The sequence below is a fragment of the Centroberyx affinis genome, unplaced genomic scaffold (genome assembly GCF_046629955.1).
Source record: "Centroberyx affinis isolate AG114_WGS23_722 - 3 ecotype Tasmania unplaced genomic scaffold, CSIRO-AGI_Caff_v1 ptg001333l_1, whole genome shotgun sequence".
NCBI lineage: Eukaryota > Metazoa > Chordata > Actinopteri > Beryciformes > Berycidae > Centroberyx > Centroberyx affinis.
Window position 1 is genome coordinate 614,980 of NW_027279830.1, and position 23,119 is coordinate 638,098.

The 23,119-nt window shown below is 43.4% G+C and overlaps 1 protein-coding gene across 1 annotated transcript in view; it reads right to left on the reverse strand.

Annotated features, from left to right (window-relative positions):
- The window catches only part of tjp1a (tight junction protein 1a), a 101,611-nt gene that overhangs the window by 64,260 nt on the left and 14,232 nt on the right, over nucleotides 1-23,119 (reverse strand). The window lies entirely within an intron of this gene.

Sequence of the window (23,119 nt, forward strand, 5' to 3'; positions counted from 1 at the left end):
GAAGAGGATGTTGTGTTTTTGGTGGAAAGGAGAGACAGGAGAGGCGGCGGAGGATGCGAAGCCACAGCCAGCCAGCCACTAGAGAGGAGGATGATGGAGCCGGCAGCCACAGGGGCGGCTCCAGGCCCGGCAGTGACGAGATGCGATGGGACCTCGACCCTGCAGAAGCCCCAGCCAGTGTGTTAGCTAACTAATCCTCTAGCCGTCCAGTGCCAGGATCCAGACTCATCAGCTTTGGTGTTCTCTTGTCAGACTCATTTTTATAACGTCCCACCGGTCAATTCTAACCACTAATGCCCAACACAACGGCCCCTAATGCCAAGTGATTACGGAGTGCTGTTTTAGCACATTTGTCGCCTGAAAAGAGAGAAAGAGCCACAAGGCAGTGGGTCGGCTCCCTGCTCAAAGGGCCAGCCTGATGAACTCAGCAGAAAAGGAGCCGCCCTGAAAGCCAGTCTAAGCCACCTATCTCGGGGTGGGCACCGGGGGGGAGGGAGGGGAGGGCGGGGGGACGGCTGGGGTTGGGTCAGGGCTGAGCCGGGAGGTGGGCAGGACGTGCATGCGTGTGGTGCAGGGATTTACAGTGCCCTATCCCAGATACAGTTCCTGTGTCCTCATATGTGGAGAGAGATAAAAAATGCACATCCGGCCCTTTCCCGGCATGCCAGACAGAGAGATGTGATGGACTAGAGGAATAATGCAATCACAGTATTTATTCACTCGATAGCAGACAAATTTCAGGTTGCATAATACTAATCCATCCACTAAGAGGGCAAAAACAAAATTGCTTTTGACCGATAATAGGTGAATAGGTCTTTCTGTTGCTCCATCTATTTGTTAAATGACTCTTTCTCTCACTCTGGATATTATCATATAATCGTGGCATCAAAAATTCATACGCACGGGTTTTCCTGATGCCTCAATTGGCTTAGACGTATACCATGTAACCGCAATGTCCTAGGTTAAAATCTGGCCCGGGACTTTTGTCATATGTCATCCCCCGCTCTTTCACCTAATCTTTCCTGTCTCTCGCTACTGTCAACTGACTAGTAAAGACAAAAAATGAAAGAAAGAAAAATCATACAACACTTGATATAGACAGTCTAGGTGTATGGCTTTGCTGTACTGCCATTAGTCTACATAGTTTGTGTAGAGATGTTATCTGCTTCTGTTTGCCTGCAGCTCTAGTATCACCTGGGGCCTCCAGTGTTAAACAAGCACCTAACCATGTGACATGTACAGTAAACAGCATATGGAAACGGCACTGCTGGGAGAAAACAACACCAGAGGCTTGACACAGAGTCAAATAAAACTACTAGCACTTGAGCTGCTAAGCCAAACCAAAGTCAACCACACAGGACAAAGCTGAAGATGTGTGGGTTAGAGCAATGTTGAAAACCATGGGAAGGTATACTGTGGGTTCACCACAGCAGGACAGTTCTATGGAGGTACCAGAGACACAAATGGATGCAAATGGAGTAAGAATACTGTACACAAAAGATGGTTTCTGGAAAAAAACAGCTATATGAACACACACCTTGCACCTAGTGTGTGTGAGTGTGTGTGTGTGTGTGTGTGTGTGTGTGTGTGTGTGTGTGAACATACACCTTGCACGTGTTGTAAAACTATCAGTACCTATTAGCCAAGTCAAATCCCTTGTGCACCCATCGTACTTGCTGAATAAAAGTTATTCTGATTCTGCTATGAACTTGATTTTCCAAGACAAAAATGTACTTGTCTGATCTAAAACCAAGGGGTAAAAAAAAAATCTGTCAAGTTTGGCTTAAGGCGTATGGTGAGACCGAAAAACAAGCATATGGCCTCATCGCTGTCCATCCACTGCGTGCAGCTAATGAAACATGCATATCTTTAATTACAGAGTGTATCAGAGGGAACATTATGCAGACCACAGCTACAAGGCTGTGATTAGTTCTTTTGTCATGCTGTTAGTCAGTGTGTAAATGTGCAAGAGCAGCAGTCCCGCGGGAAGGTCAGACTGTGTGACACACTGGGACTCTGCAGGACAACAACGTTTTATACCAGAATCTGCATGAATCATAGTAGTTAACCCTGGAGTCAGAGACTAGAGGGACTGACGGATGGAGGGAGGGATGGCTAGATAGAGAGAGAGAGAAAGAGATGAGCTGTATGTTGCCTCTCAAGTAAATACAGAAAGAACAACCTCTAGCTATTGTACTGGTTTGATGCGACTTCAGTCATCATGTTCACCTACACTTCGACACAAATAGCGGCGATGGCTGAATACATTGTTTAGTAGTAAGTTAAGCCACATTTACAAAATTCAATCCAATTTGAAGAAAATTCAGGTTGCAGATAATATTCAAGTGTCTCAAAATACATTATATTTTATAGAGTAAGCCTTGTCCCAAAGCATCCACAACAGGAATAGAAAAAGGATGAAAATAATCCTCTTTTTATTTCTATATAGGCTACAGGACATTATGCATGGACGAGATTAAATGGCGAATTTCACACTGAAATCCTTTCAGTGGCAAGTTCACACTGTATACTCTAGATAGAAGCTTTGTTGGACTGAGCTGCCTGTGTGGTTCCGCCTAAAGAAAGACTGGCCATTATGTATTATCTTTATGCAAATAGATGCATTTTTTTCTAGCACCTTAAAAGAGTGCAAGAAAGAAATACTGTATTTGTGAATATTTCACTGGCAAAGCTCCAATGTGCAACTGTTAAGTTACATCTTGCTAGTCCTCTTTTTCTGGTAATGACATTAAACATTTCTTTGGTTGGACTAATGTCGTATAAAAATCCAGAAATTAAAAAAAAAGAATGATCCATAACTTTCTGTATGTTTATTGTCCTCTGTCATTGTCCTCTGTCATTCTGTTTTTTTCCCCCCCTGGGTAAAGTCTGATGTTTTTTTGTTTGTTTTACCTCAACTGCACAATCTGCATTTTTTCTCTTCACATTTATCAGTTTTATATGTGTAAAAACTCTAAACTTCATCCATGCTCTCTTTCTCCACTCATAATCTACTGTCACCATCCCATAACCTACAGCACACAGGCACAATCTGTAAGATGGATGTAAATCAGCCAGATCACAGATATAAGTATTCGCTTATCATCAAAACACTGAACTAATGTGATTTTTCTGAGTTCAAACTATAGACTACAGTACATTTACTGTCTCCCACTTGTGCTACATGTCAAGTACTGCACAGGAGGATCAACAAAAATACATGTCCTTTGGTCTTACAATAAACACCTACCTTCAAAAAACATCTAGCTACTTTCCTCTTTCTCCAGCAGACAATAACATTTACACATGCCCAGTATGAATTACACAGCAAACATCCACAGCTAAAACATCAAATAACCCAACAAAATAAAACCAGTCTGCCAAGCTGTAACTTTAAAAAAAAAAAAAAAAAGACATTTGCTTAGCCCTGTGCTATTTACTCAATATCTCATCTTCTCTCACCATACACCTGAACATTCACACTAGCATGCATGCACACACACTCACCAGACATGTGTGCATGTATGCCTGCACACAGTTTGACTCCAACTATGGTAAACCCAGAGTGGTGCGTTTGGTTTGCCCTGTGTATGTGTCCCTCCGCAGCACGCACGAGCAGTATGCGGCTCAGTGCGTCCGCCTGTGTGAGTATGTGAGTGTCGAGCCTCAGCAGCACACGCTGTGGACTGAGAGCAGAGCAAACCTGGTGTGACATCTATGAAGGCCGTGAGATAATCTACATGACACTGCCACTGATAGGAGCGGAGATATTGATTTAAAAAGCAGCAGCTCTAAAATTAGATTCCTGTGCATTCTGTTTGGGCCAGAGGCATGCACCTCTCTGGTAATCTAAGCCCGTGGGCAGGACGCTCTGTAATGATCAAAGCTTTGATGATGGACACCCCCCACTCTAATAGCCCCGAATGAAGTCGACCTAACAACAGCGGGGGCCCCCTGGCCTGACCTTCCCTTCCCTTCTTCCCTCCGTCCTCTCTCCCTGTGATAACAGAGACATTCCTGAGCTCATTCCCTACCTCGCCGCAAGCCTCTCCCTTAATTCCAGTGGAGTGTGTGGAATGTTGGACTGGAGAGCGGAGCAGCCAGGCGGTCAGAGGGGAACGGACGAGAGGAAATGAACGACATTAAGAAGCTGAGTTCTGTTATGGCTGCTGGTGGTTGAAGCACCTGCAGGCCTGCAGCAGGATGGGCTAACACACATGCACACACACACACACGCACGCAAGCACAGCACATCTGCCATACAATGTGCAAAACTGGAGCAAGCCTATCCATATGTAGCTGTGTAGTTGGATTAACCATGTAAGTGAATCAGAGAGCTGGATTACAGGAGATGATGGGATTTCTTGAACAGGAAGATCAGACAAGGCCTGATCAATGTACTGCTACAATCCCAATTCAACAACAAATTACTCAAAAAAAAACAAATGTCGAGGAATCACGGAGGCAGGCAGTAACAACTACACACAGATACGAGAGTTGGTATGAATAAATTCAAAATTTTACTTACAAACTTATCATAGTCTTTCTTTTATTTGATATATGACCTCTTCTGTGACGTACTGTACCTGCACCGTGGTTTTGGATGCCTGCATAGCCTTACGTTTTTAATCTCTACTTTGACTGTAAGACTATCCTGATCTCTATCTATCACCCTCAGCCACTCAAACAGAAAATGAGCGAAATGAGCAAATTCCAGAAAGTCAGAGGCCGGGGTATTAAGAGTCTGGTCAACTTCCCATGGTGAGAGGGTGTGAGAGAGAGAGCGAGAGAGAGAGAGAGAGAGACAGACAGAAAGACAGACAAGAGACAGAGAGAAATAGAAGTTGTCACGGGACATGATGATACAAACCACATGATGAAAAAAAGACAAACCATGTGAAGATCAAAAACAGAGAGATTGGGCAAAATTACGATCTCAAAAGAGAAGGAACGCTCAGCTCCGGGCATTACAGCAAGAAGCAGAGTGAGGGGTGGAAAAAAAAGATGAAGGGCAAAACAAATCAGACAGAGTGATATACTGCACTGCAGCGGAGTCAGACTGGGACCATAAATCTCCACCACTCCTCCATACTTCTGGAAATCAATTCTCTCCATCGGTTGCTGCTTTATTTATGGGTCACCATTAGGGATAAACCATCAGCGGCTATGATGACTGAGCTGCTGTTACAGAGAGGTGGAGCTGGGGTGTGTGTGTGTGTGTGTGTGTGTGTGTGTGCGTGGGGTGGGGGGGTGGGGGGGGGGTGGTCACCAATACATCCAGCTGCCTCCCCTGAGACCAAATAAGCAACAGCATTTAAGAATCCACGCTACAAATTTATTTTTGGATGCAGGGGGTGTCCAAAGGGACACACTGATAGTCATCCATTTTGTCAGTAACAAAATTGTGTGGAAAAGGAAACATCCCCTGCTTGCTTACCGCTCCCTCAATACCTAATCAATCCCCTGCTCTCTATCTTGGAGATTAAAGTGAAAATAATGAGAGCTGTTTAAGGCTACAGAGAGATTTTGATCCAATAATTGAACAAGATGCAGCTACAGTTACTAATAGATGGGTGACAAAGGGGTATTTTGGGATGCAGGGGGTACAAGGCACTGTCCAGCAGGGTGATGAATAGCCTGCATGGTTTGAAAGCGTTAGCCCCTTGCGCTCATTTATTAGTAACTGTAGCTGCATCTTGTTCACGTATTGGATCAAAATCTCTCCATAGGCTTAAACAGCTTCACTTTTATCTCCAAGATAGCGACCAGGGGATTGATTTGGTATTGAGGGAGCGGTAAGCAAGCAGGGGATGTTTCCTCCTCCACACAGTTTTGCTACTGACAAAACGGATGACTATCAGTGTGTGTGTGTGTGTGTGTGTGTTTGTGTGCAAGGACATGCATGAGTGTGTGTGACTGACTGACAGTCCTCCTGACGTCCCTCCAAGATTGCGACTCCTCACGCAGAGAGGAGAGGATCCAAAACGTCACAGAGTGGTGAAGTCACATTTCCTGCACCTGTGACTTCACTGCGGTCTTGTGACCTCTCTGTCGACCTCGTTCAGTACCGCTCTCTGTGTCGTCCTCTCTGCCCAGCTTGTCTTGGCGGTTGTATGTCTCCCTTCTATTCCCTACCTGTTATGTCTACCCACCTCGCCTGCCTGTCTGTCTGTCTGCCCGTCTGTCTGTACGTCAGCCAGCCTGCTTCAGGACTAAGGAGGCCCGGGCAGCTTTATTAAAAGAAAACAAGGCTGGATGCAAGGATATGAGGACAGTTAATCCGCTGGCAGCCCCACTGAGGCTCTGTCTGTGGGAGCTTCCACTGAAAACAAGCCAGAAATATATACTGTCTATGGGTGACTTAACTGTACAGAACCCGTCTGGCTGTTCTCTCTGCTCAAAGCGGGGCGGATTGTGAAGAAATACACAAACGCCATCTTTATTCTTTGCATCGCCGCTGCACTGACAACTCAATACAGCTGGCACAAGGTAGACCATGTTCAGGATGTTAAGGAGGGAGGAGAAAACAATGGGAGGCAGGGGGAAGCCCAGCTTACATGGGAAATAGAATAGAATAGAATAGAATGGAATAGAATAGAATAGAATAGAATAGAGCATTGCTTTTGTCAGTTTCTTGCAGCCTGCTGGCAGGCTCCAGGAGAAGTGAGAGGCACTGACCCATGGATGACAAAGCCCTATCACCTGACTGATCACTCATCCCCCCTCTGCTCCCCCTCCTGCAATCTCCTCCTCTCTCTCTCTCCCCCTCTCTTTAATAAAATGTCTCCTAGCTAAGATGTGACACTGCCTCATAAATATGAGCAGGCACACACTGGGGAATTCATATCTCCCTTTTCTGTTCTATCAGAGCAAAAACATCAGAACATTTTGTTCTTTTTTGTCCAAACTCCCACAGCTCGCTTCAACAAACATCTCTGAACAACCTTACACTCTCATTTCAAGGGTTTGGCTGATTTTTGGCTCCAGCAGCAACATTCCGAATTCACCTGCCAATATTTTTTTTATTTTTTTTGGTATAGTGTGGAGAAAAACTGACATTTCCTTGCACCACTCACTCCTATATACCTTTCAGCTAAAAAAAAAAAAAAAAAAGCATGGCCAGCTCTGATGGCTGATGTCTTTCCATTTGAATATCAATTAAAATCGTAATTTGTAAATTTAATTGTGGATTTATGGCAATTTGCAACCTGAGATAATCAGTAGATAAGAGCCAAAAAAAAATGTATATTGGCAAATATTTGTCAATATTGCCAAGGTCCAGACGAATGTATTTGGCACTACTGATTTCTGGGCAAGCTCTGTCTGTGTGCCCATCTCTCTCTCTCTTTCACACTTTCTTTCGCTCTAGCTCTCTCTCTTTTCCACTCTCTCTCTCTCTGATGCTACACAGATACCACTCTGCTTGGCAGCGAGATCCCCTGTGGCACTTTTTGGACTGTCGATTTCAGTTAATTAAATCTTCTGGCATCTGCTTTGCCCACGAAATCCCAGAGGGAGCCACAATTGGCGTAGGCGTCAACACAAGACCTGAAGGAAGTTTAAGTACAAGTATGATTTACATATTTTAGCCAAGCCAGCCACTGAAATTCCTGCTGTGGCTTATTTAAATTCAGTATGACTGTAATAATGCACAATATACTACTATGCATGTAAAAGCGTCCATCAAAACGAATGAATTCATCTTGTTTCGTGTCGACTCTCTGATCATTCTGTACCTCTCTCTCTCTCTCTCTCTCTCTCTCTCTCTCTCACACTCTCTCTCTCCCCATCTGAACAGTCACTTCCCAGACAATCATTTTGAAAGGGCTTCAAACATTTTCAAGAGAAACACTTTAGAGAGAGAAATGTAAGGTATGACACATTTCCACTTATTATGAAGAGTAAAAGCACGCTCTCCCATTGGGGCAGTTAAAATGGAGATGAGCGCTGAGTGGGTCAGTTGTCCTCTCCTCGGCGATGTTAGGATCTTTGGTGGTGAAACTCTGCCATCTGCAGGACAAAGACTCTCAGTGATTTGTTTTTCAGTAAGGGCTGACTGAAGATCTTCAGCGCTCTGCAAATCTTTTCAGTGTAGCAGAGGCACAAGTAGTGGCCAGGCTGGTGTACTGCACAAAATTTAAGAAAAAGGGTAAATAGTTCATGTGTTGTAGCCTAGGTATATTTGTTATCTAAAGATAAAGAGAGAGTACTGGTAGATATTTGTTCCAAGACCTTATGTTCCTTTTTTGAGTCCTGGAGTGAATGTGCTAAGAGTATAAGACAGTTATGAACCTCAATAACACAAAGCCTATACATTAAAGCTTCCCAAATAAACAATAATCAATAAATAAATGATGTTAAGCTTAACTTTGAGGTGGTTTGTGATGGTTAATTGCAGTATGATACTGGGACATAGCAGAGTGTAATGGTTGCATGAGTGTAACTGTTCAAAAATAGTCAAATATGTTTTCTGTGTTTTAACAAATCAAAACAAAATTGAAAAACATCTCCGTTGGTGCAAAAAATTGAATAAAGGGTAAATTTATTTTATGTACTTATTACTTATTCATACATTTATATAATGGAATTTATCTAGCATAAATGCATAAATCTTAAATCTTTCCCATAAATAAGATATTCAAATAACTGACAGCAATTATTCAAACAGGTTTATGCCTTCTTAAATTTATGTCTTATAAATCTTCAGGTAATTGACAGTTGGATGTGACCTTTAACCCCACAGCTTTGACCCCAGCGGTCACTTTGTGTCCCTGTGCTGTGGAAGTCAATTGGCACATAATGCTGACTCATTCTCCTCAAGGAAAAAAATACACTTGTCTGGGGACCCCCAGGAGTCCTTGAGCAGGTTCTAGGGGGTCCACAGCAAAATGAGCAATAGATTTATCTCACTCACTAAACATTAGCACAATGATGTAATGTATAAATGATGTGTCATCAAGTTTCTGTCTCCCCACTGTTATCGCCCCACCTACTGTATAGACAGTTATATAATTCTGTAAAAGGTCACATCTAACAACAAACATCACAGATGAGTTCTTTGGGACAAAATTATATCAAATGGGTGTTGCTGATCTAACGTAGATCTATCGGTATAAATAAGATGAAAAACTGCAATCATTCAGTATTTTCCCTCAATTTAAAAATGAAGAGAAATAACATGGGGCCCATTAATGTCCATTAACTCCTTGATATCTGAATCAAAATAAGACTTAGCATCCAACTGGTCAGTTTGTGAATATAGGTCCTGTCCTCTGGTTCCTCAGCCTTAAATGATGAAAATGTTCAGTCAGGGAGAGGCACAGGCAATCTCTCCCTGGTTTAATGGACTTGGGCGGAGGGGCCATCACAGCCGAGCAAAACTGTGAGCTGAGTACATCCCTCAGTAGGTAGCATCCTGAAATAGCAACCTTGATCCTAATGGTGCACAGCACAGCCCCTGGCTGCTGATGAATTCATCCTGAGAGCCCCCCTGTCCCCGGGCAAGTCGTCCTCCTGAGGCACGCACACACACAAAGACGTGGACACAGACACACACACAGTGACAGACAGAAAGACACATACACACACACACACACACACACACACATCTCCATGCACCCGTCGGCTCTGATTAACCCATTTCCCCTTGTTTTTCTTTCTCAGTTTTTCCTTCTCTTGCTTTACTCTTCTCTGCAGACAGACACCACAAAGCCGGGTCGCAGGGCATCAGGACTTCCCCAGGGGCGTCTCACTTTACAAAGTTTCACATTTCTGGTGGTCAATTTAGTTCAGAGGGAAAGTAAAAGTCAAATGTGAAATGAGAGCCCCTGGAGGTGCCTGCATGGAGGGAAAGGTACACAGGCAGACGGGCGGGCACATACACAAGAGATACCTTTCTGTTGAGTAGATTGACATTGCTTAGAGAGGGCAACATAGCACAGGCAAAAACGCAGTATGAGGAAGCAGATGATACTTTGTGTACTAGGCAGACACTGCCATGGACTTGACACAGACATCCCATGGGTACAAATTATATTTATTTTTAAAAAAGGACCATATCTCATTATTTATCATCTGCCTAATGTACCTGACTTAGCCAAACAAACTGTTCTTCCAGCACAGTGTGGTAAAATGCTACAGTACAGAAAATTATTCATATAATCATAGAAAATACCTACTTATTGGTATTATTATATGGTATATTTTCTCTGCTTGGTGTAAATTTCAGCTATCATAGCAAGGGAAGACTACAGTACATGTCAGAAATGGGGAGTGAGTGTGTACATTATGTGTGTGTGTGTGTGTGTGCGTGTGTGTGTGTGCGTGTGCGTGTGTATGGGAGAGAGAGAGGGAGGGGGTTTCACAGTTATAATAGTGTTCATTTTTGCACTAATTTTAGTCACATTCTACTTATTTAATGAATTATTCGTTTTTTGTTGACTGATGTATGATTTGGCTATTGTCATTTTTTCACCCTCTTTCATTTGTATAATGTCTATGTTGGCTGTAACAGGCCCGTTCAAACCTGCAGCATATAGAGTAGAGTAGATGTTGTTCAAAGTTTTAAACAGTTTTCAGAATCTCTCTGTGCTTCATGGGACATGTATGTATGTGTGTGAGAGGTAAAAGAGATAGTGAGAAGCGGACAATATTCATTCATGTTCTCCCTCTAAAGGGAAACATATGACCATAACAGCTTCATTAAACAGAATGCCCATTAGTCCTCTAATAAATGTTAGCATGACAAAAACGCAAAATCATTTTAGTCGAGTCAGTCTTTGTAGTTCGATCTGTCTAGTTGTCATCAAGAATTAGCTATGTCTAACTAATTCATTATGTCTTAGTTATGTCTAAAATTTTGTTATAATGAAGTGAATCTGAAAAAGCTGCTTCACTAGCGGGTGAGGATAAAAATTAACTGAACGAAAATTTATTTGGTAATTTGGTTGCTATGACGCACCATTAAATGTTGAGAAGCGATGGATGAGAATATTGGATAAGATATGGAAAACACTATGACTCTCCGTCTTATTGTGCTGACATCGTGTTGAGATGGCCAGCCATAAATATTGTGAGGAAGTCATGCAATCAGGCATCATTCACAATCATAACACTAATCCTGACGTTAATCCCAAAAGTGGCAGATGAAAGAGCATTCTCAAAATTTAGCCATGTAAGCATAGCACACTGGCTAAATAACAGATGATAGAAATTCAATGTTACACTTATTAGTCATTAGTCATTCCTTGATACAAAGGCGGCATGAAGTTAGAGCTTGGCATGGATGGAACAGCAGGCAAATCACCCGTTTTGGAGCTAGAATAAATTACAGTGAGACGTTTCTCCAACAGATTCACTAAAATAGGAATACTAATCTAATAATAATGCTAATAAAAATCCAATACAACTGCACCCTACAACCTGCTTGCTTGCTCTGCCCTCTCATTTTACAAGCTGCCCATCCAGATTACCTTTAACCTATGCATATTATCACCCCAACCTCCCACTCTCTGGGCAAGAAATGGTGTTGCCATGGAAACAGAGGAGAAGGCCTAAATCCCGAGCCGAGAATCCATCCCATCTAGTTAGACACAGCTGCCACGGCTAAGAGAGGTAGAACCTGTTAAAGTAATAAATTAGCCTGATCGCCTTTTTCACAATCCAACACACCTTAGTCATGACCCAATTATGTTCAAAGTGACATCTCAGGGTTTCCTCTGTAATCATTTAGCAGCGGTGCGCAAACCCCAGCAAAAAAACTGTTTCAGAAAATGGGAAATTAAAAACAGCAATATCATTTAGCCTAATCTAACTCAAAACCACAGAGTGTTGCATTCCTAATGGTTGGAATTGGTTTTTAGTGTGCTAAATTATTCAAAGAAATCCGTTTTTAGCGCTGCACTAGAAGTAGAGCTTGGACCAAAACAGGGATTGTGAAATCGAAACTAAAATTACTTCAAAACACCACTGCTACAGAAAATCACAGAGGAATCACTGCATCTCTACGGAAGCATAATGCATTCACTTGAGAAAAAAAAAATGCCCTGTTTTTCTGAATTAACGAGATAATTATCTCAGAATTCTGAGAAGTTTTAATGAAAAAAAAAAAAATTCTGTTTTTCTGAATTAACGAGATACCTCAAAATCCCAAGAGAAGCTCTCATTCCTACTTGAGAGCTCGATTTCATGGAAGCAAACATGTCCCGCCTGTTTAGTTTAATCCAGTTTTATTTTGCTTTTGGTTTGAAACATTGGGAGATACTTGTGTCTTTAAGTAATATAGATGGTATTGTTATTAGTTTGTCGACTTTGCGCAGGTACCTCAGGACTGTGTGGTTGTTCAGACGGAAAGCCCATTCAAAATAAAACTGGATTAAACTAAACAGACAAAGACATGTATGTTAGGGTTAATACTCCTGTCAGTGCCCCTGACCAAGGCACTGGCAAATGAACTGGAGTTGGTCCCCGGGCGCTGTACTGCGGCTGCCCACTGTTCCTAGTGTGTGTATAGGATGGGTCAAATGCAGAGGACAAATTTCCCCCTGGGCATAATAAAGTATACAAATACAAATACAAATACAGGCGGGACATGTTCGCTTCCATGAAATCGAGCTCTCAAGTAGGAATGAGAGCTTCTCTTGGGATTGAGGAATCTCTTTAATTCAGAAAAACAGAGCAGAATTTTTTTTTTTTCATGAAAACTTTTCTCAGAATTCTGAGATAATTATCTCATTAATTCAGAAAAACAGGGCAATTTTTTTTTTGTCAAGTGAATGCATTACGCTTCCGTACATCTCAGCCATTGTGTAATAAAAAAAACAATCTCTGAGGCTGAAATTGTCTATTGTATGTCCAAGCTATGCATTTTATGTTACATCTTCCTTCTTGGGCTCGTCTGATGCTCAAACTTGGTTAAATTCACTGTGGTTTCATTAATGCTCATCTGGCATAGCTAACCAAACAGAAGCGCAACAGTGGCTTCCCATGGGAGAGAAATCACGAGCCCTTGTTACAACACGGGGCTTCTCGCCTGTTGGGATGGCTGTGGGGTCAGCTGGTCTGTTTTGATCAATACAATTAATTCCGCTGGTCCGTTAAGTAAACACTGCAGGGCAAGCGCTGCACTGAATGTTATTTCTTGGATATTGCCAGTATCCTACGCTGTCTTGAACAAAACATATGTGGAAGAACGCAAATAATCATGGGAAAACATGTACACAAAGCGCATCAAGGTGAGAACAATAGGTCAACTCTAACCAGCTGTAGCACACTAAATCAATACAGAGCAGGGTGGGGCTGAGCTTGTGGCCATACGAGAAAAACAACATCAATATTGCCGCTTTTCTTCAATCAATCTTTCCCTCATTCTGCTCCCTTTTTTTAATTTTCTTCTCGCCCATCTCTCCATGGCGTTCCCCTCTTTCCCCCCACTCGTCCTTTCTCCTCCTGCCCTCCAGTAATTCCCTCCATGCCTCATCTCTTGCCCTCCTCCATCCTCCTGTCCCTGCTGGAGAAATGCTGACCCGCAGACTCCCTAATGTGACCAATCAATACCTCACAGAGGACAGAAGACTGCCTGACATACTAATATGAAGACACACGTCCGTAATGTATGCGGCCAGGCGTCCCTTCACCCCTCCTCCCAGCGTCTCACACATACAGTACACACACACACACACTGAAATCCCAGTATGATTGATTATATAATTTCACGTGGACTGTTCCATATGACCCTGCGTTAAATAAGGCCTTCTCACTTACAGGCTGCTGTTGTGGATATCATAGATCAGCGCTCCATCTATCTATAGAAGCGGCATTGATCCTGCCTGCCCTTCCTTCATGACATTACAAATGCATAGCGCCGCGGGACGAGCGAACACGAAGGCCAGGGAGCACGCCATTATGCGGAAGCCCTGTGAGAGATGGTGGTGTCTTTTAACAGCTAATGAATCGCTCCAATCAGAATTAAAGCCATAGGGAAACTCAAAGCCCTAGCCTATAGATTTTCTTCTGGTTAATGGCAGATGCAATTAAAGAGAAACTTCATAGGCTGTCTTTGATGGAGGGCATATAATCATGAATCCACAACCAGCTGAAGTGATCAAAGTCCATGACTTGAAAATGTAATATAAAATAATAAAGTGCATGGAAGCATGCTCCTAGTCAAAGACACAAGACTATTTTTTACTATTCTTTAATATTTTTAATGCTATTCCTTGTTTTTTTTTGCCTTTTTTTATAAGTGTTATATTCATAAGGTTTAAATGAGTAGTAGTGGCAGTTGTAGCTGTAGTAGTAGCAGTAGTATAGCAACATATCAAAGCTATTGTTGGGCAATGGTTAATGATGGTCCTACTGGGAATCTCAAACAGCAGCATTTTGTTTTGCAGCAGAATTGAATCTGATAGGGAATATACTGTAGGGAAATGTAGTTAAGAGTAGATCCATGGCTGTGCAGCAGACTGGTGGCACCTCATCATGTCTGAATCCTTTTAGGAGAGATAAGTATCCATTGTGGACACAAGGGCGGGGCCACATCCATTATCATACTGTGATTAGGGAATCCTCCGGTGGAGATATTCAAAAGTTGATTTTCTTTTTGATATGAAAGGGTTTTTATTTGGCAGAGTAAATTATGCAGGCAGAGTTTATTAATCTGTTTAAATATTTTGACCAAAACAACAACAACAATAATAATCTTCATAATAAATTAATCATAAACAATATACTTATTCACTAATATATTAGTAGTAGTAGTATATTTTTAGTATTATCATTATTGTGGATGTCGTTACTTTTTCTACTTTTTTTGTTACTCTGAGGTTTTGTCACTCTTTGTTCCACACAGAAACATGCTTGTCCCTGGTTTTCTATCACTGACATTAATCTGTGCGTTAGTGCTGCCACTAGAGGCAGGTAGGGACAGAGCAGGGCAGCTGGTCAGACTCCATGTGCAGCTTTCCTCATATTGTGTCATATTGTGTCATATAGGCACAGGAGTCATGTATACTCACATAGCCCCACTGTGTGTCTGTGTGTGTGAGTGTGTGTGTGTGTGTGTGTGTGTGTGTGTGTGTGTGTGTGTGTGTGTCTGTGTGTGCTGGAGGTTACAGTACCACCCTGCAGTCAAGACACCAGTCCTGACTGCTTGAAAGTTGGGCCTCGCTCTCACACGACAGCATCAAACAAACCACCAAAGACAGGCAGTAACACTCGCACATGTTCAGGCTCTAGTGACTTAACTGGAAGCATCAAACCAGCAATGTCTGTTGGATTCCACGTTTTACACATAAAATGTTTTTTTTTACAACAGAAAGAGTGTGGTTGGTTATCTGCCAAAGTGGCTGGTAGACCAACTCAAATGTCACAAATTTAGCAGCATTTGGCTGATGGCTGGTGTTAATTTCCCCATCCTGGTGATGAGTGTGATCCCAGAAGCTTAGCGCCATTGGGTTTAATAGTTTGTTCAGAAATAAGCACACATGAACACAAGAACACACACACACAAACACATACACACAACCACGGAGGCTGCAGACAATTTTCAGAGGCCGGCTTCATCTCAGGTAAGATGAACGACTTGTATGTGGAATGCAATTTTGTCCTGTTGTGGCCCGAGAACAAGGCATGAAGAGAATGAGTTATAAGGTGCCTGCAGACCCTCCTGTCGATGGAGGGGAAATATATTCATCTAATCTGAACACTCTGCACCCCACTGTCACACCATTCTCTCATCCCTCATACGGCCCATCCATGTCACAACCTCCACTCCTCCCTATCATTTATCACTCGGTCCTGTAATCTCTCTCTCTCTCTCTTTCTCAGCAAGTGTTTGAGTGGTTGCTGTCTCCGCATCTATACAGCAGAGAAATGAGAGGTCTGTCCCACCACAGACTGTATAATTAGATACCTTTAATAACTACACACAATGCCCCTGCCGTCTGACAAAAACACAGTACAAATACGGTGGTATAGGGCCTTTTCCTCAATACATTGTGTGTTTTTTCTGAAATTATCTCTCTTGCAGAACTTGGATGGGGATATTTCAATCAAACAGACATCTGCCATTCTATTTGTTAATGTTTGCTCCAGATGCCTGAAATCTACATAAAGTAGATATGAGCTCTATTTTTGGCGCTGAGGAGGTTATGTATGGATTGGATTGTAGTAGAGGGAGCACAGTACAGCTCAAGGACTGCACATTAAAAACTGTTTACATTTCACACTTCACACACACACACACATATGCATATACACACACACACACACACACATCTACCCGTTGACATTGTTCTAGGGAATCGATCCCTTCACTCCAGAGTGAAGCGCACATTGGCAGCTGCTTTGCATTAGAAGACAAATAGAGGAGCCATCGGTCTGTATTGAATAATTAATAGCCACAATCCCAGGTGAGTTCTCTCAGTTCAACCACCGACTCTTCAGATTCCCCTCTCCATAGCCTTCACTGTGGAGATGTTTTTTTATTGTACAAAAATAGCAGCAATGGCAAGAAAAAAAAAAACACCCACTGCATTATGAAGTAGATCATTTCTTCCATCTATTATTCATGCTTCAGACTTACACTCATGGACATCCTGTGATGGTCCAGCCCGGTGCGAGGGAAGGAAAGCTAATGTATTTGGATAAAATGCTCCGAGCATCTGATACTAATGCATCGACTGAGAGCACACAGAGGTGAAATGGATACTAGGGCTTTTTTGTGCCTGCACCTCTCATATCCTTGATGATAGAAAAGGAGAGGGGTCACTGAGAATGAATGGTGGAGAGTCACATACTTTGGCCTCAGTTGAATAGTGTGTATCGATTATGTGGGATACAACGTGCTGCACTTGCACTGAGGTTCACCGACACTGTCAGGCACAGTGGAACTCATGGTATAGTCCAAAAAATTTATTAAATCTGCATGGAAATAAGCTAAGCATTACACGTACTCTTGTTATTCCACGCTCTAGAAGGGACAGAGATAAAGGATGAAATGATGGAGGGAAGAAGGGAGATCTACGTCTGAAGGAATTCACTGGTGAGTATCTTCTCTTGAGGCTGTCTTTGAAGAGGATCCTTATTGATGGATGGTCTTTAAAGATAAAACCACGGAGCATCACCGTGATTCAGACTCCTCCTCCTAACTCTGGCTAGTCTACAGTGAAGCGTGGCATATTTGCTGCAGTGTTCACTTCAATGCATGATCCATATTCAATGTTTGCTGACAAGCAAGGCTTGTGCCAGTGCAGATAGCAGCTGAAGAAGCCCGGGGATAGAATCCCTTCGTTGAAAGTCTGAGCTGACAAAAACACCATCCCCCCTTCGCCTTCTTCAAATTGTTTTTGCATCTCATACATAGGAAGGGAACAAGAATTGTAAGGTTAGAGAAAGATGTTTCTTTGACACGTTGGTACAACTGACAACCGAAATATGTTAAAACATTTGGTGCCAAAGTTTACTACTTTAATGGTAAATCGTACATCATATTTTATCCAATCACCATACCTGTTCCAAAACCCAAAGTGACTGCTGATTGGCTCGCAAGGTAACTACTTGACACACACAGGAAAAACAAGCTCTCCATTTGCTCATACTAAGCCACAGTGTCGCAAAATAGTCCAAGATCTGTACATTTGACTAAAATTGATGGTGACAGCACATGGTGCCATACTTGTTTCAAGAAAATAGCTTCCAGCAACACCTCAAACCTAATGTTTGGCTGCAGGTAAAAATGGTGACAAAAGTTGCTTTTTAAAAAAAAAAATATATATATATATGTTAAACTGTATTTTACATAAATACATAGATAATTTACTAGCACGATATTCTTGAAATAGCTCTAAATTTGAAATATTGTTGGCAGAGTTCTAAACATTTAAAAGTTAAGCTATTAAATAGTTTTGACAGTTATAATAAGGTTGTGAATCTGATATTTAGTTTTGATGAAACCAAAGTGTGATTTTCTTTTATACTGTAAAATTGTAAAATAAACAAACAAATACTTTGTTGATAAGAAAGAAAAAATTCACACTTAAGAGTTCAAATGTTATTACTTTTAGTTTTGGAAAACTAATGGCAAAAATTACTCAATATCAATGAGCTTTTAGTCAACACAGGTATCGAAAAGGGTGCCATTTTGGTACCAGTATCGAATTTAAGGTGCCGGTACTGGTTTTCAATCAATGCCCAGCCCTATTTGGGAGGCTCTTAAAAGCCCCAAAAACAGGGGGGTTATATTTGGACAAGGTATCACCCACTCCAGCCAAAAATGGCTCTTAAAAGCCCCAAAAACAGGGGGGTTATATTTGGACAAGGTATCACCCACTCCAGCCAAAACTGTACCATTAGTCCTAAAAGATGTTGTTTGTGTAGAACAAGCTCGGATCTAGGACATAGGAGATAGCAGTCGGTCAGTAAGTGTTTTGAATCTTTGTTTCTGGGTTAGATTTGGACTTAGGCTGTTGTCAGGCTTTGTTGTGGCTGAGCACTCCCTGGTTTCACTCTTTGAGTTTTGATAGGTGGGTCAGCTGACACGGGTCACGCCCTCTATCTGTTGCTTTGTTGTGGAAATGAAAGGGGCGGGTTCAGTCCTGGTAACGAGCTGTGACTGGGCACTGCTGTGGCATTTCCTGGTATTTAAACATGTAAGCGGTGCTGTAGCGTCAGCGGACGCGTCAGCCCTTGTATGTCAGTCCTTCTTGTGTGAAGACCTAATTGGGTAAAGACCTTCAAGTCTACCTGTGCGAGTCCACTGAGCAAGGACACAGATAAGCTACTCTTATTTACTCTCTTGGCCTGCCTTCTCACTCACTATGTGCTACCAATATATCCCTGTCATCCAGGGCAACCGAAAAAAACGCATCTGTCATAAAAGACAGCGCAATCCTGAGAACCACTACTCTCTCAGAAAAGCCTCAGCTACTTCCGCCGCTTTTTCTTTTGGCTTATGGAATTGTCAGTCTGCTGTAAATAAAACAGAATTTATCCAAGCACTTGCAAACCTATCTGACATTCAGATACTAGCCCTGACCGAAACCTGGATCCGTCCAGAAAACACAGCCACTCCAGCTGTGCTTTCAGCTGACTGTACTTTCTCCCACACACCTCGTTCCGTTGGGCGTGGAGGTGGCACGGGTGCCCTCATTTCCAAAGACTGGAAATTCACTAAGCTTTCTCCTCTAAGCAATAACTCATCCTTTGAATACCATGCAATCATGGTTACCGCTCCTGTCAAACTATTTGTGGTTGTCATATATCGCCCACCAGGGCTACTGGGGCACTTTGTAGTTGAACTGGACATGCTACTCTCAGCCATTCCTGAAGATGGCACCCCACTAATTGTCATGGGGGACATGAATATCCATCTTGACAAACCCCAAGTGATTGACTTCCTTTCACTTCTGTCCTCATTTGACCTCAAACAGGTCTCCACCACTCCCACACACAAAGCGGGCAATACACTCGATCTGATTGTGACTCGAAACTGCTCCACAGCAAATCTGCCATCTCTCTAAACAATCTCTGCCCACTCTCATCCAAACCTGCTCGTAAAGCCCCCACTAGTCCATGGTTCACCGGTGTCATCAGAGAGCAACGGGCGGGGCTCAGAGCAGCTGAGAGAAAATGGCACAAATCTAGAGATCCCACTGACCTCAGTGACTATCAGACTCTCCTATCTGCATTCTCCTCCCATCTAAAAAGTGCTAAGACCACTTATTATCAGGAGAAATTCAGCAGCGGCAAAGACGCTCAGAAATTATTTTCAGCTTTTAACTCACTCCTCAACCTTCCACCACCTCCACCTTCAACTTTGCTCACTGCTGACCTCTTCGCATCTTTCTTTACTGATAAGGTTTCTACCATCAGTAATCAGTTCTCTGAGCCTGACCAACTCAGTATGCTGCTGCCAGCTAACAGGGCCCCCCTCCTCTCATTTTCCCATGTCACAGAGGAGCAAGTCTCCAAATGACTCTCGTCCCACTACCTGTCCGTTGGACCCCATACCCTCCAACCTCCTGCAGGCCATTTCGCCCACACTTATCCCTGCAGTCACGCACATCATCAACTCCTCACTTACAACGGGTGTGTTCCCCACTGCTTTTAAGCAAGCCCAGGTTACCCCGCTGCTAAAGAAACCTACACTCAACCCATGTCAGGTTGAAAATTACAGGCCGGTTTCACTCCTCACCTTCCTTTCCAAGACACTTGAGCGTACAGTCTTTAATCAAGTCAAGTCATGAATTCCTTTCTGAAAACAACCTGTATGATCCTAACCAGTCTGGCTTCAAATGCGGACACTCTACCGAGACTGCGCTCTTGTCTGTACTGGAAACACTGCGATCAGCTAGAGCTGCAGGTCAGTCCTCTGTTTTAATGTTGCTTGACCTATCAGTTGCCTTTGACACGGTTAACGACCAAATCCTCCTCTCCACACTCCCTGAGCTTGGCTTCTCAGGATCTGCTCTCTGCTGGTTTGAGTCCTACCTCTCAGGGAGATCCTTTAGAGTGTCTTGGAGAGGGGAAGTGTCTAAATCCCACTGCTTGTCCACAAGGGGTACCTCAAGGGTCAGTGCTTGGACCCCTTCTCTTTTCAATATACACCACCTCACTCGGTGCAGTCATCCGCTCACATGGCTTCTCATACCATTCATATGCTGACGATACCCAGCTCCTCCTATTGTTCCCGCCAGACGACCCCACAGTCTCGGCACGGATATCGGCATGCCTCGCCGATATCTCGGCATGGATGAAGGAACGCCACCTTCAGCTTAACCTGTCAAAGACTGAGCTCCTTGTCATCCCAGCCAATCCCTTTGTACAACAACAGATCAGTATCCAGCTCGAATCAGCTCAGCTCATTCCCACAAAGTCTACCAGAAACTTGGGTGTCATGATTGATGACCAAGTAACCTTTAAGGAGCATGTGGCTTCTGTTGCTCGGTCATACCGATTTGCCCTGTACAACATCAGGAAGATCAGACTCTACCTGTCTGAGCATGCAGCACAACTCCTAGTTCTCCTCCTAGGCTCTTGTAATATCACGCCTTGAATACTGCAACTCCGTACTGGCAGGGCTCCTGGCATGTACGCTCAAACCTCTGCAGATGATCCAGAACGCAGCGGCGCGTCTGGTCTTCAACCAACCCAAAAGAGCACATGTCATTCGGCTGTTCATATCCCTCCACTGGCTCCCAGTTGCTGCCCGCATCAAGATCAAGTCCTTGATGCTCGCCTACAAAGCAGCAACCAAAACGGCCCCGACCTACCTGAACTCCCTCATTCAGGTCTACACTCCCTCCCGCTCACTACGCTCTGCCAAGGAGCGGCGCCTGGTGCTGCCACCACAACAAGGCCCTAAGTCTCTAGCCAGACTCTTCTCTTCTGTGGTTCCCCGGTGGTGGAACGAGTTACCAAACTCCATTCGCTCCGCAGACTCCCTCTCAATCTTTAAGAAAAGGCTAAAGACTCAGCTCTTTAGTGAACACCTTCTCACCTGATGGACTGTGTAACCAAAATTATTTGCCTCTATGCACTCTATGCACTCTATGCACTGCCTCGTAGCACTGCCTCGTAGCACCTATGTCCTGTTGGACCAGAACTACTTAGCTTTATGGCACTTACTCTTGTTGATCTCTCCTGACTAGAACCTTGCTTGTGTTGTATTAAAATCTCATGTGTACGTCGCTTTGGATAAAAGCGTCTGCCAAATGGGAAATTGTAAATTGTAGATGATACCACAGCTAAGTCACACCCACCTTCCATTTACCATCTGCCTGTATGACTGCTGTACCTCCGCTCTAGTTTCAATCATGTCTGTAAGGAAAAATCACTGATTCAGGCTAGACAGCTCACCACAAAATATTATGTACTGGAAGGCTCAAGGTTGTTTCGAAAATCTGAGATATTTTCGCCTCTGTCTCAAAATTAGAAACTGACAGGAAACTTCATGCCAGCAGTCAATCAAACTGACAAACTCGGGTAGACTGGATGTGCGTGAGTGCATGTGCGTGCATGTGTGTGCGTGTGCGCGCGCGTGTGTGTACGTGTCGCAGCACTCAGGTTGGCCAGGCCGTGCTGTGTCATCTCTGAGCATGTCCCTGACTGTCACCCCACCCCGCGACTTCTCTCCTGTCCACCTTCTACTCTCCTTCACATCAATAATGGATTAACTTGTGTGAACTGCAAATGCTGCCTTTTCTAAATGTAATCATGACGAGTCGCTCTCCTGCTCAGACGACAGGCCGGCCGCCGCGGAGGGGAAGAATAATGACTCTCTGCAGAGACGCACCAGGCAGCTCCCAATTAAGGCCAGCTAAAATACTGAACACTCAACAAGCATGCACACACACATACACACACACACACACACACACACACACACACACACCGCAGACTGTCACCATGGGGAGGAAGGATGAGGGCAGAAGAGGAGACATCACACTGTGAACATTTATCAAAGGAGACTTGTACAGAGGGTCAAGAGATAAAGAAGGTCATAGGGGAGAGGAAAGAGACAAACAGAGGGGGGGGGGGGAGAGAGAGAGAGAGTGTGAGAGAGAGAGAGAGAGACATGATGCTGTGCAGGAGAGAGATTTATCTGTATCTGTGTGTCCTCTGTGGTCCCATGCCACAAAAAACAGCCTTACCATGCATTAGTAGCAAGCTGGCATGCTTTTACATCATAAACCGCTGGTTGCTCTCCCAAAAGCCAAACCCACAGCAGTCATAAACACACACACACACACACACACACATGTACACATGAGTTGACTGGTGGAGAGAGAGGGCCAAACGCAGTTCTCAGCTCAATGGACAATCCCAGAGTTAGCAAGGATTTTTAGGTCCAAGCAGCTTATCCAATCATTTATCAGATTAATACTTTTCATGAGAATAAACCACTCATAGAGAGAGACATATGGAATGTGTTAAACTGTGCCCATCTGAAAACCAAAGAAACATTGCATAACCAAAGGTCATCCTGTATGCGTGCGTGTGTGTGTGTGTGTGTGTGTGTGTGTGTGTGTGCACATGCAAGTGTGCATACATGTGTTAGGGCTGTTATCACTTTGTTCAAATACTGAGTTTGGATGAAACCATTATCAGGGAAAATTTGTTT